This window comes from Neomonachus schauinslandi, chromosome 12 (assembly GCF_002201575.2).
Source record: "Neomonachus schauinslandi chromosome 12, ASM220157v2, whole genome shotgun sequence".
Taxonomy (NCBI): domain Eukaryota; kingdom Metazoa; phylum Chordata; class Mammalia; order Carnivora; family Phocidae; genus Neomonachus; species Neomonachus schauinslandi.
Window position 1 is genome coordinate 54,478,065 of NC_058414.1, and position 7,775 is coordinate 54,485,839.

General features: G+C 37.2%; 1 pseudogene; it reads right to left on the reverse strand.

The window, feature by feature from the left end:
- Positions 1-6,932: 6,932 nt before the first annotated feature.
- LOC110580144 lies at positions 6,933-7,319 on the reverse strand (annotated as a pseudogene).
- Positions 7,320-7,775: the final 456 nt, after the last annotated feature.

Consider the following 7,775-nt stretch of genomic DNA (forward strand, 5'->3'; position numbering starts at 1 on the left):
TTCTGCCTCTGCAGGATGCTTTTTCTCTTTGAGCTATATGAATCAGTAATCCACTTTTGCTCATTTGTATTCTTTTCTTGGAGACTTCATCATGCGTCTTCAATGACTTACATTATCTCAAACTCAATTTGCCTAAAACCCACCTTAGCAGAAAATGCTTACAAAATCAAAAAACAAAAATGAACAAAGGACATAAATAGGCAATTCACAACAGAAAAAACACAAATGGCCAATAAACATATGAAAGGATGTTCAATCTCATTAGAAATTTTTTAAATAACACTGAAAAAACTTTTTTTTTGCCTGTCATATTGGTAAAGGTTTCCCCAAAACCTAAGCTTGCACTGTCATAATTCAGATCTAAAGCTCTTTTTAAAAAGGTGATCCCAAGGTCTACAAGCTTGTTACCAGTTTCCTCTGTCCACTTGGGACTCTTCTCTCTAGGTGAATGATCCCTCCATTCATCAGGTTTCTTCACAAAGGGATCAAAGGAGGTCTTCTGACATTTAGAAAAGCTAAGAAAACAGTATGGGTCCAACAAAATTAATTGTTTTTTTCTAAATGTTCATTTATTCACTCTCTCTGAGAGCAGCAGAAGATCTGGATAGATGAAAAGACATTCTTACAAACCTTTCACCTGACTCTTTTCATTTGCTACCATGATGCCTTTGATGCTTTCAGGTGTCTTGTAATCCTAATACAATCTAAGCTTTTGGGGGAGGTGGAAGGAGCCCAGAACCATGTTATATTTCTTTGACTTCTGCTACAGTATTTCTCACACAGAAAATGTGAGGTAAACATTCATTCATTTCTTGATTATCTTCCATACAGTATAAAAATTTCAATAATAAATTTAATTCAGAAAGGTGGGTAGCATGGTTGTTAAGTACCTGAACCCTAGCGTTGGGCAGATTTAATTTCCTATCTTGACATTGCTGTTTACTAGCTGTTTCTTGACTTTCCTAAGCCTTGTCCTCTTATCTGTAAAATGGGGAGATAGTGGTATGGTTCTTGACACAAGTATGCACTCAATAACGTTATATTTGAGAAACTATCTCGTAAACAAGCTGTAATATGTAAGCCTATTAAATCTTTAGATGCTTTTTTTAATAGCAGCAATGTCCACAATAGCCAAAAAATAGAAAGCGACCAGATGTCCATCGACAGATGAATGGGTAAAGAAGATGTTATACACACACACACACACACACACACACACACAGAGGAGTATTACCCAGCCATCGAAAAGAATGAAATCTTGTCATTTGCAATGATGTGGGCGGAACTAGAAGGTATTATGCTAAGCTAAATAAATCAGTCAGAGAAAGACAAATAAATGATTTCACTCATATGTATAATTAAAGAACATAGGGGAAGGGAAGGAAAAATAAAATAAGATGAAATCAGAGAGAGAGATAAACCATAAGAGACCCTTAACTATAGGAAACAAACTGAGGGTTGCTGGAGGGGAGGTGGTTAGGGGATGGGGTAACTGGGTGATGGGCATTAAGGAGGGCACATGACACACTGAGCACTGGGTGCTATATGCAACAGATAAATCACTGAACTCTACCTCTGAAACTAATAATACACTATATGTTAATTGACTGGTTTAAATTTTTAAAAAAATGAATGTGATTTTAAGTTGAAAAATAAAATACCAGGCAAAGCAGATGCCCACTACAAGAGGGAAAAAAAATCTCTGGGTGCTTTTTTAAAAGTACTGAGCAGTTCAAATAACAAAGTGTTTTTGCTCACATGTATATAAAATCTCCATGACCTCATAGTTGCTTTTTTTTAAAACAACTTCATTGAGGTATAATGGGCGTACAATAAGTTGCACATAAAGTATACAATTTGTTAATTTATATGTAATAATATTTGTAATAATAATATATATCACATTATGAACACTTAAGTTGTTTCCATATCTTGGCTATTGTGATTAATGCTGCAATGAATGTGGGAGTACAGATGTCTCTTTGAAATCTTGATTCATTTCCTTTGGATATATATGCAGAAGTGGGATTGCTGAATCATATGGTAGTTCTATTTTTAACTTTCTGAGGAACCTCCATACTGTTTTCTATTGTTGCTGTACATTCTCACCAATAGTGCAAAAGGATTCCTTTTTCTCACATCCTTACCACTTGTTATCTCTTGTCTTTTTGACGATATCCATTCCAAAAGGTGTGATGTGATCCTTCATTGTGGTTTTGATTTGCATTTTCCTAATGTTTTGTTGAGCACATTTTAATGTACCTATTAGCCATGTCTATGTCTTCTTTGGAAAAATGTCCATTTGGGTCCTCTACCCATTTAAAAATCAGATTGTTTTTTGCTATTGAGTTGTAGGAGTTCCTTATATAGTTTGATTATCAACCCCTTATAAGCCAGTTTGTTTGCAAATATTTTCTCCCATTCCATAGATTGCCTTTTTATTTTGTTGATTCTTTTGCCGTGCTGAAGCATTTTATTTTTATGTAGTCCCACTTACATTTGCCTTGGTTGCTTGTTCTTTTGATATCATATCCAAAAAAGTCATTGTCAAGACCAATGTCATGGAGTCTTTGACCTATGTTTTCTAGGAGTTTTATAGTTTCTACTCTTACGTTTAATTACCTAATCCATCTTGAGTTAATTCTTATAAGTGGTGTAATTAGGGGTCCGATTTCACTCTTTTGCATGGGATTGTCCAGTTTTTCCAAGCCATTTATTATAGAGCCTATCTTTTCTCCATTGAGTTTTCTTAGCTCCTTTGTCAACTATTAGTTACCCTTACAGGCGAGGGTTTATTTTCGGACTCTCAATTCTATTCCATTGGTAGATGTGCCTATTTTATGCCAGTACCATACTGTTTTGACTATTATAGCTTTGTAGGATAGTTAAAATTGGGAAGTGTGGTGCCTCCAGTTTTGTTCTTCTTTCTCAACATTGCTTTGGTTATTCAGGGTCTTTTGTGGCTCCACAAAAATTTCAGGATTTTTTTTCCATTTCTATGAAAAATGCCATTGGAATTTTGATACGGATTGCCTTGAATCTATAAATGGCTTTGGGTAGTAGGGATCTTTAACAATATTAATTTTTCTAATCCATGAATGTGGGCTATCTTTCCATTTTTTTGTGTACTTGTGAATTTTACAATTTTTCTCTGTTATTTACTTCTAGTTTCATATCACTGTGGTCAAAAAGATACTTGGCATGATTTCAATCTTCTTAAATTTGCTAAGACTTGTTTTGTGACCTACCATATGATCTATCCTGGAGAACGTTCTGTGTGTGCTCAAAAATAATGTGTATTCTGCTGTTGCTGAATGGAATGTTCTGTGTATGCTGTATATGTTGTAAGGTCTATTTGTCTGTTTGGTCTAAAGTATAGTTTAAGTTCAACATTTTCTTTTTTGATGGTCTAGCTGTTGTTGAAAGTAGCATATTGAAGTCCCCTACTGTCATTGTATTGTCTATTTTTCTCTTCAGATCTGTTAGTATTTGCTTAATATATTAGGTGCTCTAATGTTAAGTGCATGTGTATTTACAATCATTATATCCTCTGGATTAATTTTCTACTTTATCATTATATAGTGACCTTCTTTGTCCCTTGTCATAGTTTTTGAGTTAAAATCTATTTTGTCTGGTATAAATACAGCTATCCCTGCATTCTTCTGGCTTCCACCTGCACAGAATATTTTTTTTTTGTAACCCTTTCCTTTGAGCTTATGTGTGTCCTTAAAGATGAAGTGAGCCTCTTGTAGGCAGTATATTGTTGGGTCTTGCTTTTTTATCCATTCAGCCACTCTATGCCTTTTGATTAGATAATTTAGTCTACTTAAATTTAGAGTAATTATTGATACAGAAGACTTACTAATGCCATTTTACTCATTTTGTCTGGCTCTTTTATAGTTCTCTTATTCTTTTTTTTTAAAGATTTATTTATTCACTTGAGAGAGAGAGCGGGGGAGGGGCAGAGGGAGAGGGAGAAAGAATCCCAACTAGAGCTCGGAGCCCGATGTGGGACTAAATCCCATGATTCCATGATCACACCCCGAGCCAAAATCAAAAGTTAGACGCACAACCAACCGAGCTGCCCAGGTGCCCCTGTAATTCTCTTGTTCTTTTCTTCTTCTCTCACGTTCTTCCTTTGTGAATTAATAATTCTCCATAGTGGTATGCTTTGACTCCCTCTCTGTCTTTTGTGTATCTACTGTAGGTTTCTGCATTGTGGTTACCATGAGTCTATATAAAACATAGTATATTTATAGTATACTTTATATTGATAACAACTTAACTCTAATTGCATACCAAAACTCTACCTTTTACCCTTTTATGTTTTTGATGTCACATATTTCCCCCTTTTATATTGTTTATTCATTAACAAAATATTGTAGCTATAGTTATTTTTAATACTTTTATCCTTTACCTTTTTACTAAGGTTAAGTGGTAAACACATCACTATATTATCCTATTAGAATATTCTGAACTTTGACTACATACTTAACTTTACCTGTGTGTTGTATATTTTCATATGTTACCAAATAGCATCCTTTCACTTCATCTTGAAAAAATTCCTTGCAGCATTTCTTGCAAGGCAGGTCTAGTAATGATGAACTCCCTGTTTTTGTTTGTCTGGGAAAGTCTTTATCTCCTTCATTTCTAAAGGATGACTTTGCTGGATAAAGTATTCTTGGATGGCAGTTGTTTTTTTCTTTCAGCTCTTTGAATATATCCTCCCACTTGCTATTCTAAGATTTCTGTTGAGAAATTGGCTGATCAACTTATAGGGGTTCCCTTGTAAGAGACAAGCTTCTTTTTTTCCTGCCACTTTTAAGCTATTTTCTTTGTCTTCAATTTTTGACAGTTTTATTACACTGTGTCTTGGAGATCTTTTTTAATTGAATTCTTAGGGAGACCTATAAGCTTCATGAACTTGGATGGCCAAATCTCGCCCCAGATTTGAGAAGTTCTTGGCCATTATTTCTTTAAATAAGACTTCTGCCCCCTTCTCCCTCTCTTCTCCCTCTCTTCTCCTTCTGTGCCTTCAGTAACTCGCAGGCCACTTCTTTTGATGGTATCTTATAGTTTGTGTAGGCTTTCTTCAATCTTTTTCATTCTTTTTTCTTTGTTCTCCTCGGACTGGATAATTTCAAACATCTTGTCTTCCGCTTCATGGATTCTTTCTTCTGCTTGATCCATTCTGTTGTTTTTTTCAGGGGGGGGGTGTCTTTTTATTAATTTAAATTCAATTAATTAACATCTAGTGTATTACTAGTTTCAGACATAGAGTTCAGTGATTCATCAGTTGCATATAACACCTAGTGCTCAGTACATCATGTGCCCTCCTTAATGCCCATCATCCAAGTATCCCATCCACCTACCCCATGCCCCTCCAGCAACCCTCAGTTTGTTTCCTATGATTAAGAGTCTCTTATGGTTTGTTTCCCTCTCTGATGTCATCTTGTTTTATTTTTCCAGGTTTGTTTCTTTTAGTAACGAGAATCATGTTGTTTGTATTGTTCTTTGATGTGCTTGTTGAGATGTTCTCAGCCTAGCACACTTCTTTTAACCAGTATATATTCCACAGCATTAGTGTCACTATTTGGGTTGCTTCATTCTGCTGTTATAATTATGCCCACTTTTGTGAATAAACTTGAGCACAGGGGCTGGAATTTGAGGGGACGAGTGTCAGTTTTAGTCCTTGTCGATCTGAGGTGAAGACATGTTGACTTGGCATTGAGCAGGTGGCAGGCAGTGCGTGCTGACTTGGGCAGGAGGGCGGCTGGACTGTGGATTTGAGACCCACAGGTTGATGGAATTGTGTGTGATGGGGACATGTTTGGTTTCGCTTCTGGCCATGAATAACTTTAACTTTTGTTTTTCTAGGAAACTCTATCTCTCCTTCTATTCTGAATGAAAGCCTTACTGGATAGAGTATTCTTGGCTGCAGATTTTTTTCCCTTTTAGTACTTTGAAAATACTGTGCCACTTTCTTCTGGCCTACAAAGTTTCTGCTGAAAAATCCATTGATAGCTTTAGGGGGTTTCCCTTGTATATAATTGCTCTCCTTTTTCTTGCTGCTTTTAAAATTCTCTCTTTATCACTACTTTTGGCCATCTTATTTACTTTCTGTCTTGGTGCAGACCTCCTTGGGTTGGTGGGCTCTCTGTGCCTCCCGGATCTGAATTTCTCTTTCCTTCCCCAGATTCAGGAAGTTTTCAGCTATTATTTCTTCAAATAAATCTTCTGCCCCCTTTTCTCTTTCTTCTCCTTCTGGGATCCCTATCATGCAACTGTTATGCTTGACAATGTCACTGAGTTCCCTGGGTCTATTCTCATTTTGTGTATTTTCTCCCCCTCTCATCTGCTCAGCTTGATTACTTTCCATTACTCTGTCCTCCAGGTTACTGATATGTTCTTCTGTTTCCTCTTTTTTTTTTTTTTAAATTTTCACAGAATATTTTTTATTACTCTACTCCTTGTACTATGTATGGAAACAGTATGGTTCATTTTTTTTTTTTAAGATTTTATTTATTTATTTGACAGAGAGAGACACAGCAAGGGAGGGAACACAGCAGGGGGAGTGTGAGAGGGAGAAGCAGGCTTCCCGTGGAGCAGGGAGCCCAATGCAGGGCTCGATCCCAGGACCTGGGATCATGACCTGAGCTGAAGGCAGATGCTTAACAACTGAGCCACCCAGGCGCGCCCCAGTATGGTTCATTTTTAAGTCCAAGAGAAGAGATAATTCACAGATAGCCAGAATTCACTGACAGAATGAAACTTCTAAATTTCTTAATTTAAAATTAAAAAGTAATTTAACTACAGGCAGCATCAGGTAGACTAGACTCCCATACTGACCCCTATAAAACTAGGTGTTCGTCTATTAGAGAAGCCTCTTCTTGCCAGAACTGGTTTTCCTGCTCAGTAGGTTCCGGAGTGGGTCACCATATTGCTTGCTGGACCCCCAACAGCTGCCCATGGTCTGCTAAGTGATGGAAGACAATACAACTAAGCCTCCAGTGCCGCTTCACACCACGTGGACAGGACGTCATAACACACTGATTTCAGATTCTAACAGGACAGGTATCCCAGGGAAGGGCAGCAATTTCTCCATCAGCCACTTGCTGAAGATCTTTTGGCAAAATGGTATTCTTCCTGAGTAAATTGATCTGTAGCCTCTCATATGCATATTCATAGGCCATTTTTCGTCTCTTCACATCAGGCAACATTTTCCAGTCTACCTAATAACCTTGAACTTGGCCTGAAGGTGATGAAGGAACCACCTGCCAGACAGTCCACAGCAGAGAGCCCAGCATGGAAGCAGCCATGTTATCTGCTTCTTCCTCTTTTTTGTTATTTATTCCAGGCAGTCTATTTTTAATTTCATTTCATTTAGTGAGTTCATGATCTCTAATTGGTTCTTTTTTAGATCTCCTATCTTTTTGTGGAGGTTCTCATGGAGGTCCTGCACTCCTTTCTCAATTTTAGTGAGTATCTTTATGAGCATTACTTTAAATTTGCTGTCAGACATATTATCTCCATTTTGTTTAGGTCTCTTGCTATGATTTTGTTCTGCTCTTTCATTTAGGACATATTCCGCTGTCTCCTCATTCTGTCTATTGCCGTGTCTGTTTCTAAGTGTTGGGAAAGTCAGCTATGTCTCCCACACTCGAAGGTAGCGGCTTTATGAAGAAGAGGTCCTGCAGCGCCCCCCAGTGCAATGTCTCCTTTTCACCAGAAAATGGTCTTCAGGGGTGTCTCCTATGTGTGTTGCTGCAGGGGTG